This window comes from Neofelis nebulosa, chromosome 10 (assembly GCF_028018385.1).
Source record: "Neofelis nebulosa isolate mNeoNeb1 chromosome 10, mNeoNeb1.pri, whole genome shotgun sequence".
In the NCBI taxonomy this organism is placed as follows: domain Eukaryota; kingdom Metazoa; phylum Chordata; class Mammalia; order Carnivora; family Felidae; genus Neofelis; species Neofelis nebulosa.
In genome coordinates this window covers 819,470-840,771 of record NC_080791.1, presented here as the reverse complement: position 1 = coordinate 840,771, position 21,302 = coordinate 819,470, and the positions used below count along the sequence as shown (strand labels likewise).

The window sequence follows — 21,302 nt, the reverse complement described above, 5'->3', positions numbered from 1 at the left end:
GCATTTCATTTAGCATAATACCACTAAGTCCATCTGTGATGTTGCAAATGGCAAGATCTCATTCTTTACGGTGAAGTCATATTCCGTTGTACGATGCACACACATTATGTGTTCTTTATCCATTGATCTATTCATGGGCACTAGGGTTCCTTCCATATCTTGGTTGTTGTAAAACTGTGGTAAACATAGAGATGTGTGTGTTTGTTTGTTTTTTAATTAGTGTTTGCATTTTCTTCAGTTAAGTACCTGTGAGTGGAATTGCCGGGTCATATGGTAGTTTAATTTTAATTTTATTTATTTATTTTTTTTATTTTTTAAATGTTTATTTTTGAGAAAGAGAGAGAGTGCAAGCAGGGGAAGGACAGAGAGAGAGAGAGGGAGGCACAGAGCCTGACGTGGGGCTGGAACTCCGGAATGGTAAGATTGTGACTGGAGTGAAGTTGGGCACTTAACTGAGTGAGCCACCCAGGTGCCCCATATGGTAGTTTTATTTTTAGTGTTTTGAGAAACCTCTGTACTGTTTTCCATAGTGGCCGCATCCATTTACATTCCCACACACTTTTTATTTCTTTTTGATGATAGCCATCCTGACAAGTGTGAGGCGATAGCTCATCGTGGTTTGATTTGCATTTCCGTGGTGATTAGTGATGTTGAGCATCTTTTCATGTGTGTGTTGGCCATTTGTATGTCCTCCTTGGGGAAAAAAGTGTATTCAGGTCTTCTGCCCATTTTTTAATCAGATTGTTTTTTGTGTTGAGTTGTATATGTTCTTTGTATATGTTGGACATTAACCCCTTATGAGATATATCATTTGCAAATGTCTTCTCCCATTCTGTAGGTTTCTTTTTGTTTTGTTGATGATTTTCTTTGCTGTGCAAAAGCTTTTTAGTTTGAGGTAGTCGCATTTGTTTATTTTTGCTTGTTTTGTCTTTGAGGATAAAACTACTATGACTGCTATCCACAAGTTTATGCCTCTGTTTGCTCTTGGGAGTTTTATGATCTCAGGTCTTATGTTTAGGTCTTTAATCCAGTTTGAGTTTATTTTTGTGTGTTTAAGAACGTGGTCCAGTTTGATTTTTCTGCATGGAGCTGTCCAGTTTCCCCAGGACCGTTTACTGAAGAGATGTCTTTTCTCCACTGAAGAGATGTCTTTTCTCCATTGTATACTTTTACCTGCTTTATCTTAGATTAATTGACCATTTGAACATGGGGTTTTTTTCTGGGCTCTCTGTTGGGTTCCACTGATCTATATGTCTAGTGCCATACTATTTTGATTACTATAGCTTTGTAGTATAGATTGACACCTGAATGTGATACCTCTAGATTTGCTCTTCTTAGGATTGCTTTCACTTTTTTGTGTCTTTTGTGGTTCCCTATGAGTTGTAGGATTGTTCCAGTTCTGTGGAAAATGTTACTGGTATTTGATAGGGATTGCATTGAATCTGCTCCAGGTAGTACGGATGCCCTAACAATGCAGGCACACATCAAAAAAATAACAGGCTTGGTTCCAGACCACTGCAATAAAGTGAGTCAAATGACTCTCATGGGTTCCCAGTGCATGTGAAGTTATGTTTACACTATAGTCTGCTAAGTGTGCAATAGGATTATGTCACTAAAAATGTATATACCTGAACTTAAAAATACTTTATTATAAAAAAGTGCTAACCATTATCTGAGCTTTCAGGAGTTTTAATCACTGATCACAGCTCACTGTAACAAATAAAATGAGAGTATTTTAACTACCTTGAGAATAACCAAAATGTGACAGACACGAGGTGAGCAAATGCTGTTGGAAAGATGGCACCAGTGAAATTGCTTGATGTAGTACTGCTACAACCTTGACTCTGTAAAAAAAAAAAAAAACCCAAAAAAAGACCTCATTATCTGTGAAGCACAGTAAAGCAAAGTGCAACAAAACGAGGTCAGCCTGTATAAATTCCATGAACATGGCGTCTGTTTCCATTTATTTGTGTCATCTTCAGTTTCTTTCATCATTGCCTTACTGTTTTCAGAGTATAGTGACTTGGTTAAAGTGATGTTTTGTCCTTTTTTATAAATAGGATTGTTTTATTTGCTTTTGTGTTTGTTACTCGTGGATGGAAATGCAACCAGTTGATGAATATAAATTTTGTGTCCTGAAACTTTGTTGAATTCATTTATTCTACTAGTTCTTGGGTAGATTGTCAAGGATTTTGTATATACAGTTGGCTATAGGACCAACTTGTGTTGACTGTACTATGTTGAATAAATGTGGTGAGAGTGGATGTCTTTATCTTTTTTCCAGATCTTCAGCTTTTTACCATTGAGTATGATGTTAACTGTGGATTTGTCACATATAGCCAATATTATGTTGAGGTATGTTCCCACATGGCACTTCGTTGAGAGTTTTTATCGTGAATGGATGTTGATTTTTGTCCATTGCTTTTCCTGCGTCTATTGAGATGATATTTTTATTCATCATTTTGTTAACATTGTGTAGCACGTTGATTTGTAGATAGGAAAACATTCTTGTATGCCTGGAATATGTCCCATTTTGTTGTGGTGAATGATCCTTTTAATGTAGTGTTGAATGCAGTTTGCTAATATTTTGTTGAGGATTGTTGAATCCTTTTTCATCAGAGATACCGGTCTATAATTTTCTTTTTAGTGTATCTGTCTGGTTTTGGTTTCAGGGTAATGCTGGCCTCATTGAATGAATTTACAAACATTCCTTCCTCTTCAGTTTTTGGAATAGTTTGACTAGGATAGGTATTAACTCTTTTTCAAATGTTTGGGGGAATTTGTGAATCCATCTGGTCCTGGAGTTTTGTTAGGAGTTTTTTCATTACCAATTCAACTTCTTTTCTAGTAATTGGTCTGTTCAAATTTTTCATTTTTTCCCGATTCACTTTTGGAAGGTCGTATGTTTCTAGGAATTTATTTCTTCCAGGTTGTCCAGATTGTTGGTGTAATTATGCATAGCAGTTACTCTTACCCCTTGTGTTTTTGGTTGTAATTTGTCCTGAGTTTCTGATTCCGACTTCTCCCTTTTCCTTGATGAATCTGGCTAAGGGTTTATCAATTTTATGTCTTTAAAGAATCAGCTCTTGGTTTTATTGATTTTTTTTTTTTTATTAGTCTGTTTCATTTTTCAGTTTCTTTAGGTATCAGTGTTGATGGGCAATTTTCTTGTTTCTTGAGGTAGGCCTGTATCACTATAAGCTTCCCTCTTAGAATGGTTTTTGCTGTGCCACAGATGGGGGGAACTCAGGAACCGTGAGATCATGACCTCAGCCGAAGTGGAACGTTTAACAGACTGATCCACCCAGGCGCCCCAAGGCATTCTTTCATTGCCTCTTGGTTGTCTTCCTTGACCCACTGGTTGTAGTAACATACTGCTGAACATCCACCTGTGTCTGTTCCAGTTTGTTTCTTGTAATTGACTTTTGGTTTAATACTTGTGGTTGGAAAAGATGCTTGATATGATTCGAGTCTTAAATTTTTTAGACTCGTTTTATGGCCCATCATGTCCTCTTTTCTGCACAGTGTTCTGTGTAACACCCAAAAGAGAATGTGTATTCTGGTTTTGGATGGAATGTTGTATATCTCTCTCTTAGGTCCATCTGGTCTAATGTGTCATTTAAAGCCACTATTTCCTGGGGCGCCTGGGTGGCGCAGTCGGTTAGGCGTCCGACTTCAGCCGGGTCACGATCTCGCGGTCCGTGAGTTCGAGCCCCGCGTCGGGCTCTGGGCTGACGGCTCGGAGCCTGGAGCCTGTTTCCGATTCTGCGTCTCCCTCTCTCTCTGCCCCTCCCCCGTTCATGCTCTGTCTCTCTCTGTCCCAAAAATAAATAAAAAACGTTGAAAAAAAAAAATTTAAAAAAAAATAAAGCCACTATTTCCTTACGGTGATCTGTCTGGATGATTAATATAAATGAGGTTTGAACATCCCCTGTTGAAGCATAGATGCTTTCAACTTTCTTACACCATACACAAAAATAAATTCAAAATGGATGAAAGCCCTAAGTGGGAGACACGAAACCATCAAAATCCTAGAGGAGAACACAGGCAGTAACCTCTTGGATCTTGGCCAGAGCAACTTCTTACCAGAGAGATTGCCGGAGGCAAGGGAAACAAAAGCAAAAATGAACTATTGGGACCTCATCAAGATAAGAAGCTTCTGTACAGAGAAGGAAACAGTCAACAAACCTAAAAGGCAGCCTAGGATGGGAGAAGATATTTGCAAATGACATAACTGATAAAGAGTTGGTATCCACAATCTATAAACAACGTATCAAACTCAACACCCAAAAAACGAACGACCCAGTTAAGAAATTGGCAGAAGACATGAATAGACACTTTTTCAAAGAGGACATCCAGGTAGCCAACAGACACGTGAAAAGATGTTCAACATCACCCATCATCAGGGAAATATCAGTCCAAACCACAATGGGCTATAACATCACAGCTGTCAGAATGGCTAAAATTAACAACACAAGAAACACCAGGGGTCAGCAACGATGTAGAGAGTGGGGAACCCTCTTGCACTGTTGGTAGGAATACAAACTGACGCAGCCCCTCTGGATAACAGCATGGAGGTTCCTCAAGAAACTAAAAATAGAACTACCCTACAGTCCAGCAATTGCACTATTAGGTATTTACCCAAAGGATACAAAAATATAGATTCAAAGGGGTACGTGCACCCTGATGTTTATAGCAGCATTATCAACAATAGCCAAACTATGGAGAGAACCCTAGTGTCTATTGACTGATAACATGGATAAAGAAGATACGGTGTATATATACAATGGGATGTTACTGAGCCGTCAAAAAGAATGAAATCTTGCCATTTGCAGCAACATGGATAGAACTTGAATGTGTTATGCTAACTGATAGAAGTCAGAGAAAGACAAATACCAGATGATCTCTCTCATATGTAGAATTTAAGAAACACAACACATGAACATATGGGAAGGTGGGGGCAAGGGGAGAAGAGAGGGAAACAAACCACCGGAGACTGTTAAATACGGAGAACAAACTGAGGGTTGATGGAGGGAGGAGGGTGGGGGGGATGAGCTAGATGGGGGGTGGGCATTAAGGAAGGCCCTTTGTTGGGATGAGTGCTGGGTGTTGTATGTACGTGATGAATCACTGGGTTCTACTCCTGAAACCAAGAGTGTACTGTGTGTTAACTAGAATTTAAATTTAAAAAAAAAGTCCCTGTTACTGCCATTTTCTCCTATATTTGGGTGCTCCTGTCTCAAGTACATAGCCATTAGAATTGTGGTGTCCTCTTGTTGAATAGCTGCCTTTATCATTATATAACACCTTTCTCTTGTTACATTTACCTTGCACAGTCCATTTTGTCTCGTGTGAGTATTGCTTCCCCAGGTTTCTTTTGACTTGATTTCCAGTGCAGGGAATGTCTGTTTCTGTCTCCTTGCTTTCATTCTATGTGTGTCTTTAAACCTGAATGAGGCTCTTAAATGCAGCCTGTGGATGGGTCTCTTTTAAATTTTTTTTTTAATGTTTATTCATTTTTGAGAGACAGAGGCAGAGCATGAGCGAGGAAGGGGCAGAGAGAGAGGGAGACGCAGAATCCAAAGCAGGTTCCAAGCTGTCAGCACAGAGCCCGATGCGGGGCTCGAACTCACGAACTGTGAGATCATGACCTGCGCCGAAGTCGGGCGCTCAACCGACTGAGCCACCCAGGTGCCTCTGGGTCTCTTTTAATCCCTTTAATCCCTGTCTTGGAATTAGAGCATTTACATTTAACATAATTATTAATACATTTGCACTTATTGCCATTGTGTTGATTCCTGGTTTTGTAGTTCTTTGTTTCTTGTTCTTCACTTGTGATGTGATAAAAATTTCTTCAGTGTTTGGATTTCTTTTTCTTTAGTTTTTGTGCACAGGCACACCTTGAAGATACAGTGGTTTCAGTTCCAGACCACCACAGTAAAGAGAGTTAAATGAATTTTTTGGTTTCCCAGTGCATTTAAAACTTAGGTTCACACTATAGCCTATTAAATGTGCAATAGCATTTTATCTAAAAAAGTACATATCTTAATTTTAAAAAGCTTATTGCTTACAAAATGCTCATCATCACCTCAGCTTGAAGTGAATCCTAATATTTCTCCTGGTGGAAGGTCTTACCTCTGTTGTTGGCTGCTGACTGATCAGGGTGTGGTTGCTGAAGGCTGTGGATTTATTAAAATAAGAAGACAAATCTTGCCACATTGTGTGACCTTTTTTTCCCATGAACGATTCCTTCTGTGTCACGCGATGCCATTAGATAATATTTTACCCAGAGTAGAACTTCTTTCAAAACTGGAGTCCATCGTCTGAAACCATAACTGAAAGTCCATCTGCTTTATGAACTAAGTTCGTGTCCTATTCTGAATCCTGTGTTGTCATCTCAACAGTCTTCACAGCATCTCCACCAGGAGTAGATTCCATCTCAAGAAACCACTTCCTTTGCTCGTCCGTAAGAACCAGCTCTTCATCTGTGTACGTTTGATCATGAGATTGTGGATGGATCCGGTCTGTCTTCAGGCTCCACTTCTGACTTGAGCCCTCTGGCTGTTTCCTCCACATGTGCAGCAACTTCCTCCACTTTGCTCTTGAACCCCCCCCAGTCCTCCCTGAGGGCTGGAATCAACTGTTGTGAAGCCCTGCCCCCCCCTTTTTTTTTAAACATTTATTTATATTTGAGAGAAAGAGACAGAGCGTGAGCAGGACAGGGGCAGAGAGAGTGGGAGACAAAGGATCGGAAGCAGGCTCCAGGCTTCTAGCTGTCAGCACAGAGTTGGACGCGAGGCTCGAACTCGGAACCACGAGATCATGACCTGAGCCGAGGTCAGATGCTTAACTGACTGAGTCACTCTGGTGCCCCCAGTCCCACCGTGAAACCCTTTTTAATGCTGATGTTTTGACCACTTCCCATGAATCGCTCATGTTCTTAATGGCATCTCAAATGGGGAATCCTTTCCACAAGGTTTTTCATTGACTGTGCTCCCATCCATCAGAGGAATCACTGTCTGTGGCAGCTACAGCCTTAGGAAATATATTTCTTTCCTTTTTTAATTCCACTGTGGTTACTGTACAGTGTTATATTAGTTTCAGGTGTACAACATAGTGATTCAGCACGTCCACATATGACTCAGTGCGCAACATACGCGTACTCTTGATCCCCTTCACATAATGAAAGGTATTGCTTGAATAACAACACTTGAATGTAGAAATTACTCCTTGGTGCATGGGTTGCAGGGTGGGTATAGTGTTGGCAGACATGAGAACATTGACCTCCTTGGACATGTGCATCACAGCTTTCGGATGACCAGGTATCTTGTCAGTGAGCCCTGATGTTTTTATTTATTTTTTTTAAGATTCCATTTTTAAGTAGTCTTTATACCCAGCGTGGGGCTTGAACTCACAACCCCAAGTTCAAGAGTCACACGCCCTACCCACTGAGCCAGTCAGGTGCCCTAGCACTGATATTTTTAAAGGAAACTATTCTGAGCACAAGCTCTCAACCTCTGGCTTAAAATAATACAGCGTGGCCTTTGGGCCAATAATTCACCAAAATGACCGACACAGAGGGAAAGAGGAGAGGCGCCCACTGCGTGTTCTCTGGCCTCCTAGAAAACGTGGCCGTGTTCCTGTAGCCACATACCTGTGAACCCAGGGGACGCTGTGGACGCGGAGGGAACGGGCTCCGGTGAAAGGAGCGCCCCCTGCAGGTGCCGCCGTGGCCACACCGGAAGTGTCTGCAGAGACTCCCAGCATGCTCCTGGTACCGTGGCGAGCAGGCCAGTGAAGGGCAGGATTCCGCCGAGAACTAGGGCACGTGGCGAGCCGTCGGCTTCCCGAAGCGCGGGAAGGAACGTGACTGGGGAGGAAGGAAGCCACGCAGCGAGGTGCTGGGGCTCAGCGGGGGCGCCGGCCTGGCCGGGGACCCCGTGGGAGGGCCTGAGCTGCTGGGGCCCGGGCCCTGGGAGTACCCGCGCGGGCGGTGTGAAAAAACCAAAAACCTCTGGACTGTTAAAATACTAAAAATGAAAAGCTCGAGCGCTGCCGTAAATAACAGTGCCGTCATCGGGCTTTGCTGTTCCAACCGGGGCCCGGGTGGGGTAGCCGGGGCGGCACCTGCAGAGTGGCCCCTGGGCCCCGGGCCCCCGCACGGTCATCGCCGCCCTGGCCCTAGCGGGAGGGTCAGCCTGTCCTGGGAAGCCGGGTGCTGACCCGTCTCCGGCTAGGACATCCTGGGCGGGCCCTTCAGCGGGGGCCGTCTTGTCCACACTGAAAATCTGTCGTTTAGTGTAGCTCCCTCAGGTGGGCCATCCCAGTGAGTCGGCGGCCTCTCCACCGGGTGGCTGCACTGGGGCGTCGTGGAGACGGCCTCTTTCCCGAGGCCTCACGCACCCACCTGGCCAGTCTTGAGCTCTGTGCCTTCCTCACAAGTGCCCTGGGTGACACTTTGGCGTAAGAGAGCGTCGTGGCTGGTCTGATCCTGTATTGGGACCTTTAGATCGTTGTCCATACTGTCAGTAAGGCCGCCTCACTCGCTCTCTTGCTCGTGTGCTCACCAGAGCCGCGCCTTCCACGTCTGTGTGGAACTTCTCTGCTCACAGCTCGCCGTTAGGCCGCAAGTGAGGCTTTCCTCACTAGGCCCAGTCACTTGTAGCGTTCGAGGCGAGTGGAGGCCTGAGATCCTTCTTTGCACTTGAGCGCTTAGCGGCTGGCACGAGCAAGAATATCCTGTCCCCTTGAGGTCGTTCCAGCCGGACTGAGAGTCAGTTGGACATGAGACCTGAGCAGAAGAGCGCATTTAATAACGTATGTATGAGGAACCCACACAAACATACAGACTCCAGCAACACACACAGTGAGGTGTGTCCGTCATCCTGAACCAAGGGGGTGGGGGTCTGAGTCTTGAAGGAATGAGTCCTCGGGAAGAAGGAGGCGTTTGCCGCACCACTCACACGATGGGCCTTGCTAGGCTCCTCCCTGTCCTCCATCCCTCATTCATACTGGTGGCTCTCTGTGGTGACCGCTGGCTTCCTGGGGCAGGCCCGGTCCCTCATGTAGGTTGTTTGAGGTAGTTGAGGGCTGGTGGGGGTGGAAGAGCCTCTGCTAAATCTGCTGGTTCCTGATGGCTTTTAGCTCAAAATGGTCTTCATGCCGACGTGCCCCCCCCCCCCCCCCCCCCGCCCCGTGGTGCAGCCTGCCCTGGGCCCCTGCAAGGCTGTCGGTCTGCTTCCCATACCGTTGTGTCTCAGGGAAGAGGGAGAGACCAGAAAGGCGGGTCAGGGCGGCAGTCAGAACACACACACAGGTACGGTTTGTGGCACCCCGAAAGAATTAAAATAGGAACACCAAAGATGACTGGTCACCATAACAAATGTAATAACGTAAAAGCAGGACACGTTGCCACAATCGCCAAAATGTGGCACGGACACGAAGTGAGCAGATGTGTGGGGGAAACGGTGCTCATTCGATGCAGGATTGCCATAAACCTTGAATTTGTTTTAAAAAAAATAATAAAGCAGTTGTAAGGTACAATAAAGGGAAGCATGAGAAGAAGTCAGCCTGCATCCCTTACGGGTTTTGGGAGTTCGTATAGAACACCGTGTATCTTAGCAGTCTCTTCAGTTGGTGGTCCCTGAGGTCAGAACACATCCTAAAAGCACTACGTTTTTACTCTCCCCTCCACGTTTTATATATTTGACATCATATTGTATGTCTTTTTATTTCGTATGCCTTGTAACCATTACAGATATGGTTTATTTTTACCCCTTTTGTTTTTTAACTTTCATGCCAGCTTTATTTTTTTTTTTAATATTTATTTATTTTTGAGAGACAGACAGAGTGTGAGTGGGGGAGGGGCAGAGAGAGGGGGACACAGAATCTGAAGCAGGCTCCAGGCTCCGAGCTGTCAGCACGGAGCCTGACGCGGGGCTCGAACCCACGGACCGTGAGACCATGACCTGAGCCGAAGTGGGACACTTAACTGACTGAGCCACCCAGGCGCCCCTCATGCCAGCTTTAGAAGTGGGTCATTTGCTGCCTTTATTATATGTGTGCTTTTGCCAGTGAGGTGTTTTTTCTTAATTTTCCTCTAGTTATGGCCTTTTCATTTCTCCTTTAAAAGGTCCCTTTAACAGAGGAACTCCTTTAAGTTTTCCTTGTATGGGAAACTCCTGATCTTTCCCTCAGTGCTAAGCGATAATATTGCTGGGTAGAGTGTTCTTGGTTGTAGGTTTTGTTCTTTTTACTTTTTTTTTTTTTATATTAGCCTTTTTTTAAAGCTACTTATTTTTGACAGAGAAAGAGAGAAAGAGCGCACAAGCAGGGGAGGGGCAGAGAGAGAGGGAGACAGAGATCCAGAGCAGGCTCTGCACTGAGAGTGGAGAGCCCTATGCGGGGCTCGAACTCACGAACTACAAGATCATGGCCTGAGCCGAAGTCAGACACTAAACTACTGAGCCACCCAGATGCTCCTGTAGGTTTTTTTTTCTTAAGGCACTTTGAGTAGATGCCTCTCCCTTGTGACCTGAAAAGGTTGTGCTGAAAAATCAGCTGGTGGTCTTTGAAGGCTTCCCTTTTATGTGACTGGTTGCTTTACTGTTGCTACTTTGCAGCTCTTTCTGTCTTTGTGGACCTCTTTGGGTTTTTCTTGTTTGGGACTCTCTGTGCTTCCTGGGCCTGGACATCTCTGTCCTTCCCCAGGATAGAAAACATTATCCCTTCACATACCTTTTCAGCCCTTCCTCTCTTCTCCTCCTGGTTCCCCTGTAATGTGAATGTTAGTATGCTTCGTGTCATTCCAGATACCACATCAACTTTCTGTATTTTAAAAATTCCTTTTTGTCGGGGCACCTGGGGGCTCAGTCGGTTAAGCGTCCTAAGCGTCCGCCTTCAGCTGAGGTCATGATCTCACGGCTCATGGGTTTGAGCCCCGCGTCAGGCTCTGTGCTGACAGCTCAGTGCCTGGAGCCTGCTTTCAATTGTGTTTCCTTCTCTCTCTGCCTCTCCCCCGCTTATTCTCTCTTTCTCTTTCTCCCTCTCAAAAATAAATAATAAACATTGAAAAAAAATTTTAATTCGTTTTTGCTACAAATTAGATAAAATTCCTTTCTGCTGCTGAGCTTGGGTGATTCCCACCACCCAGTTTTCCAGATCTCGGGTCATTTTTCTGCCTCCTCTGCTTTGCTGTTGATTCCTCTAGTGTATTTCTCGTTTCAATTGTTGCAGTTTTTCTGATTGGTTCTTATACTTTCTAATTCTTTGAAGTTCTCCATATGTTCATCCATTCTCCTAATTTGGGGGATTACCTTTTGACTCTCACTTTGAGCCCTTTCTCAAATTGTTCATCTGTTTCATTTAGTTATTTTTCTTGAGGCTTTGTCTCATTCTTTTGCTTAGAACGTATTCCTGTGTGTCCTAATTTTGCCTTTGCATTCATCTCTTCTCTTAGGTAGATCAGGTATGTCTCCTGATCTCGAGGGAGTGGCCTTCTACAGAAGGCATCCTGCAGGGGTCTGAGGCACAGTCTCCCCGGGCCCCCACAACTGGGCACTCCAGGGATGTCCCCTGTGGGCCTCATGCACTGCCCCTCTTGTGGCTGAGTCATGACTGCTGCTGGTGAACTGGTGGGGCGGGACTCCCCCATCCCCCAGCTGGAGCTGCTTTGGAGGGGGGCGGGGGCTCGTCCTGTCTGAGGCGGCCCACTGAGTATGGCAGGGAGGTGCTTCGGAGGGGCCCCGGTCCCAGCTGAAGCTGCACTCCGGGTGTGGTGTGGGTGCCTGCCAGGGTGGGCAGTTTGAGCAAGGGGGCTCTGCGGGAACACTGGGGTTACAGGAGTGACGCTCACACGGTGGGTGGGGAGTGTCGGAAGTGTTAGCAACTGGTGTTGGGTCAGCTAGGCAGAAGGAGAGCGAGAAAAGGTCCTCTGCTGGCCCTTCTGTTCCCGGAGAAACTCCCACGAAGATGCCCCTGCTTGGACTTGGTACGACTTGTCTTGCGGCCTGTGGAACATACAGTCAATGCTAGAACACGTTCCCCGTGCTCTTGAGAAGAATGTGTATTTTGTTGTCGGACTGATTTGCGTATGTCTCTTGGGTCCATCTGCTGTGGGACATTCAAACCTCCTGCTACCTTAGTAATTACTGTTTCTCCTTTTGCCCCTTAGTTTTTGCTTTACATATTCTGCAGCGTTTGGGTACATAAATAATTATAATCGTTGCTGCTTTTGAGACAGCAAGAGCAGAGGAGAGGCGCAGAAGGAGAGAGAGAGAATCCCACGCAGGCTCCATGCTCTCAGCAAGTAGCTCGACTTGGGGCTCGATCCCATGGCCTGAGCCGAAATCAAGAGTCAGGCGCTGAACCGACTGAGCCACCCAGGCACCCCAACAGTTGTGACATCTTTTTGAGGGATTGGCTCCTTTATGATTACATCATGGCCTTGTCTGTGTATTCTTGGCACTTTCAGTTCAAAGTGTATTTTTGTGTCACCTAAGTGTAGCTACTACGAATTCTTCTGTGTACCATTGGCTTGAAATCTCTCCCATTCGTTCACTTTCAGTCGGTGTGTGTCTTCAGGGCTATAGTGAGTCTCTTGTAGGCGGCATGTCCTAGATCTTGTTTTTTTGTGTGTTTGTTTTTAATCTATTCGGCTATTCTATGTCTTCTGACTGGAGACTTTAATGCATTTATATCACAAGTACTTGTTCGTAGGTAAGGATTTACTTTCGCGTTTTTGTTGATTTCTGGCTGTTTTGTAGATCCGTTGTTACTTTTTTCATATGCTGCTCTTCTGTGTTTGATGTTTTTTTGGTGTTTGAATGCTTTGACTTCCTTATCATGTTTGTGTAATTAACTGTAGATTTTATCTCGTGGTTATTATGAAGCTTACATAAAATATTTTAAAATTTAACACCCTGTTTTAAGCTGATAACAACTTCAATAGAATTGCTAAGGTTGACACTTCTACCTCTGGTCCCCCTTACACTTTAGATAATTAATGGTAGTTTATGGTTTTTTTATGTTGTGTAACTTGTAACACATCTTTGAACATATGGGTATTTTCTTATCGAACTTGTAGAGTTCTAAATGAATTCTGTACCACCGTTACCACAACAGTATCAGTGAGTTTTACACTACCTTTGTAAGTTTTTGTGATAACTTTTGTTTTTATTTTTTTAAAACGTTTATTTTTGATAGAGAAAGAGAGGATGAGCAGGGGAGGGGCAGAGAGAAGGGAGATGGGGATCCAAAGCAGGCTCTGCATGACAGTAGCAAGCCCAGTGTGGGGCTTGAACTCAACAAACCATGAGATCATGACCTGAGCCCGTCAGACGCTCAACCGACTGAGCCACCCAGGTGCCCCAACAGCTTTTTTCCCATCAGTATTTGAGTGTATCCTCCCCTTCCTTCCCTGCCTGGAATACTCTTGTTGAGAAGCCTGCCTGTAACACCATGATCATTCCCTCATACCTGATTTTCTTTTCTCTTACTGCTTTAATGAAATCTTTTTTTTTTTTAAGGAAAAAAAAATCATTCTTTGTCTTAGACTTTGACAACTTAGTCATAGGGTGTCTTGGCACAGCCCTATTCATGTTTGACCTTTCAGGGCTCCTTGTGGCCTCATGAACCTGAACGTCTATCTGTCTCCTGGGGTTTGGGAAGTTGGAAGCTAGTAATTTGTTCCTTTAGTGTGACGCTCACTCAGTTGTTCGTGATTCTGCGTGTGTAAGCAAGCCGTTGTCTTCTTCTAGAGAGTCACGTCTTCACCCGATGTGTCTGTTTGGGTTTGTGGACGCGGGCAGGTGGGCTTGCTCTTGGGGTCTGTGCGGTTGGCCGCAGAGAGATGGGCGGGACTGGTGGCTGGGTACCCTGCCTGGCCGAGGCGGCATGGTGGGTACTGTGGCTGCCTGGACTTGGGTGGGGCTGGCCGTCCGGGCTGTCCACAGCGTCTGGGCCATCCACGCTGTCTGCACCGTCTACATTGTCGGGGCCATCCGTACCGTCTGGGCCAGCCGCACCAGCTCCTGAGCAGCCGGGGGCTGGGCTCTGAGCCAGTGTCTCTGCCGTGAGGGGCCGGGCGCTGCCCTGACCGTGTGGGGCCGCCAGCTTTTCTGCAGGTCCATTGACCCACCTGCCATGCGCCGTGAGCAGCCCTGAGGACGGCCCGTGATGCGTGCGTGTGCGGTTTTGTCTCCACGGCTGAGCGGGCTGCAGGGGGAACAGCGCTGGCAGGGGTTGCGAGGGCGCGTGAGCAGAACGAGCTCCGGGGCCCACAGGGCTCGTGTCTGGATTCGGGGTGACTCTCTGGCTGAAGCGGGCCACCGGCTCTGTCCTGCAGGCTGACCCCCGTGTGCGCTGCTCTTCAGACTCCAAGCGTTTTGCGGGCCTCCCTGGTGGGGCGGGGCGGGGCTGTGGCTCTGCTTTCCCACCGGGACAGGGCCGGGGCGAGCTTCCCGGCAGGCTGTCTGGGCAGGAAGGGGCCCGAGGCCGCACCCCACGGTTGACCGGCCTGGGCGGGGGCAGGCCGGGCTGCAGGGCCAGCAAGTGTCTTCATTTGAGGACCCGCAGAAGGCAGGGCTGCGGGGCACACGCTCCCTCAGCTCACCCCTGCCTGGGCGCTGCAGATGAGCGGGGTTGCTGCTGGGCCGGCCGGCTGGGCCCTGCGAGGGGGACGTCTGTTTGCTAAGATCCCCATTGGGCACAACCTGAGTGGGGGCTCCCGAAGAGGCACTGGCGGGATGGGGGAGCTGGATATGCGTCCCGGGTCCTCTCCCACCTGGAGGGACCACAGGTACGGGGGCATCTGCCCGGTGCAGCGCTGGCCTGGGGGAGGGGCACTGCGATCACCTGTGGCCGCCTCCTACCTCCTGATGTGCTCTGTCTTCGGCCTCTGCCTCACGGTCTGGGACTCTGTCGCCGGTGTCTCGGGTGTGAGTAGTTGTTGAGCGTGTGAGTAGTGGTGGTTCTGGGGGTGGGGGCACGTTCTGTGTCGCCGTCTGGCGCCCTCACTCTCGAGGATTTCTTACCAAATGCCGACGTGCAGTCCCTGCCGTTGGAATTTTTCCTCATCAACATGTACTGCTACGTAGTTTAGGAAAAGGAGTCGTACAAGTATTTTTTAAGTAAAAGTGTGGATTTCTAATGTGTTTAAAATGTGGACCTTGTTGACCTACCTCCTTTTATTGATGAGAATCTCCTTTTTCACTGAGTAAAAGAACACGCGACTCCTGTGTACAAGGAATACGGATGGGCTCGTGATACAGCTGCCAGACGGGATCCTTGACCTTTCCACAGTCATACCCTGTGGTCATGAGAAACTCAGGAAGGACTGGCCAGTACCATGTGATGTGTGGTCTCCAGGGTCAGTGAGACCCCAGAATAAGGCACTACCTTTGCCAGACTGGAACAGCCCCTCCAGCGGATGACGCAGGGTGGGGTGGAAACTGAAGAACACTGTGGAATCCGCACCCCCAACCCCCCGGGAAAGTAAACACTTACACCCTGCTACTTAGAGACAGATGGTATAGACTTAATCTGGACAGTGCCCATCAAGTGTCCTAACAGGCAAAATCCAAGGGACTCCTCGGGGTATCGTTCTGGGGAGACCACAAGATTTAGGAAAGATGTCGGCAGGAAACGTCACTTTGCCTTACTCGTAGGATTTATCTTTCCGTGTGTTAAGCCCTATCCTGATGCTCAGCTGTGTGATAGTCACTGTGTAAGCTCACGAGCACCCTACAGCTCTTGCCTGAACCCTCAGACTGAACGAGGAGAAAGTGTTGAGTGGTGCTTGTTGGCAGTTAAATGGACGATTCTAGGCATTCGCTTTCCTTGGAAGTGTCGCTGTGTGATCCAGATTTGGCGTGACTTCGTCCTTTCCATCCACAGAGCTCCTGTTTCAGGGTCGAACAGTCTGGAGTGATTCTGTACCCAGGACGCTGTGTAAGCGTCATCATGTTGGTGAGACTTGGCACCACACATACGGTCCGTGTGTCACTGTCTCTGCAAAGAGCGTAGCCTCCCTTCCTGCTGGGTCTCCCGGGGTTGCTGCTCCTAATCGAGGCTCCAGGTTAAACTTCTTAGACTAAGTGCTTCAGGCGCTAAATCCCTGTGAATTCAGGGAGTCTGGCCGCATCCGAAACCTATGCCGGCTTACCACCAAGACGTGCTGTGTGTAAAATGTAAAACTTGTGCTTAGTGCAGTGCTCTGATGGCAGCATTCGGCTTGGCTTAAATATGGTGACATGTGGCAAACAAGACAGGAGTTTCTGTTTCTGTGTTCATTTTAGGAAATGTTTTTCTCAAGGCTGGAGTGGAAGATTCAGAGAGGGGTGCTGAAGACCGTCTCCAAGAGAAAAGTCTAATTGTAGAAGCTTCCACTTGATTCTCCAGAACTTACCGTGTAACAGAACACTTTCTATAACTGTCCCGCAGGCACAAGCTGAAAAGTGCATTCTCGGGGTGCCCGGGTCGGTTAAGGGTCCAGCTTCGGCTCAGGTCATGATCTTATGGTTCATGGGTTTGAGCCCCACATGGGGCTCTGTGCTGACAGCTCAGAACCTGTTTGGGATTCTCTCTCTTTTCTCTCTCTCTCTCCCTTTCTCTCTCTCTCTCCCCTTCCCCACTCAGACCCTCTGTCAAAAATCAACATTTAAAAAAAGTGCATTCTTGTAGAAAGACAATTTTTGAAAAGGATAAACCATGAACACTATTATGAAGAACCAGAATAAAACCAAGAAGGAAGTGGCCTCACCTGAGTTATTACTACTTTAGGGCTGGAATGAACAGAAGATCTCTTACAGTGTTGCCACCAGGGTGTCTGTGTGGATTGTGTTCCATCTGGGGAGAGGGACAGGCTGGTCTGGTCACTTGCCCGTCCGCCATCCCTCAGCCCCACAGGGGGAGCTGGTGGCCCCTGTCGCGGATGGTCGTGGATGGTGCTGGCCTCCGGTCCCTCCAGGACCCTCCATCGGCTCTGTGCTGACCCGTGAGCTGCGGCAAATGCGCTGTGTCCCCTGGAGTCGGTGAGTGGTCACGCCCGTGACCTGCGGGGTGTCGGTCCTGCTCAGCAGGAGCGTCTCCAGGGGGTCAGTTACCCTGGAGAGGCTTCCCCGTGAGCTCTTCCTGCGGCTTCTCACAGGTGCAACTGTGTGCCTTCTCCAGTCTTCACAGATAGGACGTCCCATCCTGTTCCTGTCCTCTCAGCGGGATGTCTCCTGAAAACTGATGCCCTCCCTGCCTCTCCCCTGCGGCAGCCACCCTGTCCCCTCGCTCCCAGGCCATGGGGGCCTGGGCCCACCTGACGCTCGCCCTAATCGGCAGAGGCCAGGGAACAACAGCTGAAGTGTGTGCAGTGAGCACGGCCACACTGGACACCAGACGTTGTCCTGCCCCGTGCTGCCCACGGGCACGGTGACCAAGAAAGTGGGGAGCGGACATGCCTACTCTGTCACCGGTGTCCCCAAGCGCAGGACGGTCCCAGAGGTGCACGCCATGCGCGCCCCGGAGAGCCACCAAGGTCTCCAGGGACAAGTGTGCACCCAAGTTCACCGGGAAGAAGTAGGAACACACATCCTGCCCCAAGGAAGAGGGGGAGCAGGCAGCAAGCTGCACAGGGAGGGCAGGGAGCTATGTCATCAGTGGAAAGGATGGAAGGATGCCCCTGTGTTCCCAACGCAGCCCGGAGGCCTCAAGGGGACCAGGACACAACCTTTTCTGGGGCTCCCTCCCCTGCTGGTGTGGCATCAGACCGCAGATGCACGGCCCCTGACACACACCTGCTGGTCCACATTTGGCTACTCCCGTGGTAACAACCCGATGTCCTGGCCCATGCTGGAGCCACCTGATGCCGCGTGATGGACGGGGTGTCCCCAGACCGATAGAAGTTTTCTCCCCGTGTCCATCTTCACGGGTGAAGGACGCCCATCAAGACATGGGGATCAAACGGCCTTTGACACACGATGCCGCAAGCTCATTGGGTCTCATTTCTCACGCTGCAGGAAATTGGCCCTTGCTGTTACACAGCAGTTTCGGAAGGGATCCCAGATCGTGGCGTGCATTATTGGTTGTGAACCTTCTGCTTTTTTCCATTTCTATGAAGTTAAAGACCATTTCGGTAACTTCCTGGAGATAGCTAAGACTCCTGAAGTCACCCCTTCAGGGAAAAAGTGGAAAGAACTTGATCCTAGGGAAACTTGCACCCAAGACGATGGCTTCACTTAGATAGGATTTCCTGTTTGTAAAAAATCTGACTATTTGCCCTTTGTTAATGTGGTTCCCTGCAGAGCAGCTGGCGGCAGGCCAGGCGGGCAACCAACCAACTCAGCAGATCGGTGGGAATAGATTATAGCTGGTAGAAACTTCTGCCTTGGTTGGGGGGAGGGCATAAGTGTTAGTAGCCCTTAATTTAAGAATGGGGGAATGGGAAATAAAACAGGCATCTGATTTTAACCTGCAGGGGTTCTGTGAAAATTGACGGAGGCAAACTGTCAAGAGTGTAGCGATGCTTGGGAAACTCTTAGTTCACGAGTGCATTTTTACTTAATTTTTTAAATGTTTAACCATTTTTTGAGAGAGAGAGCATAAGTGGGGGAGGGGCAGAGAGCTAGGGGGACAGAGGGTCCCAGGCAGGCTCTGTGCTGTCATTACAGCCCGATGCAGAGCCCAAACTCGCCAACTGTGAGATCGTGACCTGAGCCAAAATCAGAGCTTCACCCCCAGGCGCCCCCACAATAGCATTTTTGAACTGTTGGCTCCTGTTGACTGGTCCATTGGCCTTGCTTTTTCTTACCTTAGTTCAAAGCAGAAGAGTTACGATGTGACCTGACGCATCTGTGTGCCTCAGTTTCCCTCTACTTAATGGGGTTGTAGTGCGGATTACGTGGGTGACTGTTCATGTAAATGCTGGCTCTTGTTCTGGCACACACACAGCTGTCGGGGGCCGGGGCAGCGGTTGGGGGGGTGGGTCCGAGCTCTCAGAGGTCACGGCGGATCCTCAGACTCTGCCTCGGGAACCCGGCTGGTCTTGGATCCGAGCCACCTAACGGTTCTGCGGCCCCTGATAGGCCCATGACGTTCCCTTGCCGCGTCCTCCGTGCGCCAGGCAGGGTGCGAGATACGGCGGGAGCCTGGGACCTGATGTAGGCAGTGCCCTTACCCTGCTTGAAATGTAAGTGAAAAGGCAGGAAAGAAATTGCCCTACCGAAAGGTGAGTGGGCAAAGTGCGGCCCCACAGGGAGCACTCGGAACAGGAGAGGTGGCTTCCAGGTAGAGGGTCTGGAAGGAGGTCGCCCCTGAACTGGCGAGCGGACGTGCCCATCACAGACGCCTCCCGGGGGAAGAGGTGAGCACGGCAGTTGGGAGGAAGTGGGTCTGTGCTGCGGCCGTGTCTGTGTGCGCGTCCCCTGTGGGGATGGAGGCCGTAACCATGGCAACCGCTGGGCTCTCAGGCCGGGCTTGGTACAGGTATCTCCCCTGTCCCCGAATTCCGCACAGTAACCGGGTGAGGGGAGGAGCGTGGCCCTGCTTTAGAGGCGGGGTACGCGGGTTGGAAAGCGTGTGGCCGTTTGAGCGCCGCAGGCGTTAAGTGCACGAGCCTGTGACGCCCGGCTGCCTCCGCAACGTCTCGAGTGCTCGATGGACAGAGGGTCAGATGTGTCACAGTTGTCCTTGTTCCCACTGCTGCGTTTCCAACACACAGGTTCTCTGCCACCTCCGGCGTTTGCCCGAAGCCTGTTCTGAGACGTGCCTGCCCGTGAAGGTGAACGCGGGTCGGAGCAGAGCTGCCCGGTCAGGAGGAGCCCCGCGAGCGGCCCCCTCGCCCTTTTCTGTATCACATCGGGGACCCGGGTGACCCAGTCAGCGTCGTTAGCGTGGGATTCAGGGTGCTGTGGGTCCCGGCTCCAGTCCCTGGTGTCTCCCCGTCTGTGAGATGGCGGGAACAAATACTTAGGGAATACTTAATAAACCGCTCACTGTTTTTGTAGTCACGTCCTCAGGGCTTCTGGATACACGGGGTCTTTGTTCGTGCCCTCGAGTGGTTCACATGCCTGTTTCAGCCTTGCCTTGGTGTCGGCCGCCTTCCCGGGGCCCACGCCTCTCTCGGTCTGTGGCTTTGAATCAGCAGTCGGCCAGAAAAGCACATAACAGAAACTTGTTAGCAGGGTCTAAAATTAAAACAGTTTTCTTTTATAGGGACTGAGAGTCTTTTTAATTTCAGTTGATGCAAGTTTTTTTATTTTTCTTTTGTCACTATGGGCTTCGATAAAACCGTTCAAGTTAATGTGGGTGCGCTTACTCTTTCCAGCAGCGTAAAACACAGACCATCTAAAAGAGGATCTGCCCCCCCATCTTCCCCTCCCAGTAACTCCCTAGAAATATTACTGGTGTGAATGCACCAAATGGGTATATACGTGCTGTTCTGCAGCTTGCTGGGAAACACTGATGTTTCTGCATCGGCACAGTGTTGCATCTGCTGTGTGACCGAGCCCCGGAACGCGGTGACGGGAGGCTCGTCTCCGGGCTCCGTAGGTCAGGAGCTGGGCACTAGCACAGCCGGTGCTGACGCGTTAGCTTCGGGAGGCTGGGGGCCGGGCTCAAGGGCCCACTTCCCAGGTGACTCCTCCGCTGGCCTCCAGGCCTCCGTTTCTCCTGGTGTAGCGCCAGCGCCCTCACAAGAGGGTGCCTGCTTCCCCTGAAGCGAGCAGTCCCAGCGGTCACTAAATCCTGGAGCACCAGGCGGGAGCTGTCCTTCCTAAGACCTAGCCTGAGAAGTCACAGAGCGCCGCTCACTCTGCCCTCTGCTTGCTTAGAAGGAGGTCAGTGTCAGGCCTCCATCGGGGGAGGATGGGTTAGGGTTCACCTTGCAAAGGGATCAGAGAACCCACGGATGTGCATTAATCACATCACTGTGTGTGGGTCCGTCCCCTCCTTGGTTACGTTTCACGGAACGGACGCGCTGTGATTTTCTTAGCCCTTCCCTCATCGGTGCGTATCGTCTTGTAACAGGTGCTGCGCACACACACCCCTTTCCCCCGTGCGCCTTTCCTGGACGTGGGATGTTGGTCGGTGCCGGCTTCCGCGCGAAGGCCCAGGAGGATGGATCTCCTAACACTCAAGGGCCGGAACGCGTACGAGCACATCTCACCTGTGAGCCTTGGAGTGAGCCGTTACATGGCATCACAGCATGGAAGCAGCATCGTGAAACGGCTCTCACGATGCCATAGTTAAATGTTGTGAGAAGGGAGGTGGGGGGGCAGATGGCAGTGTGACGAAATTGATGAACAAAACGTTAAATA

At 48.9% G+C, this 21,302-nt stretch overlaps 1 protein-coding gene across 1 annotated transcript in view; it reads left to right on the top strand.

The window, feature by feature from the left end:
* Positions 1-21,302, top strand: part of TMEM123 (transmembrane protein 123) — a 58,926-nt gene that overhangs the window by 18,331 nt on the left and 19,293 nt on the right. The gene's annotated exons all lie outside the window — the stretch shown is intronic.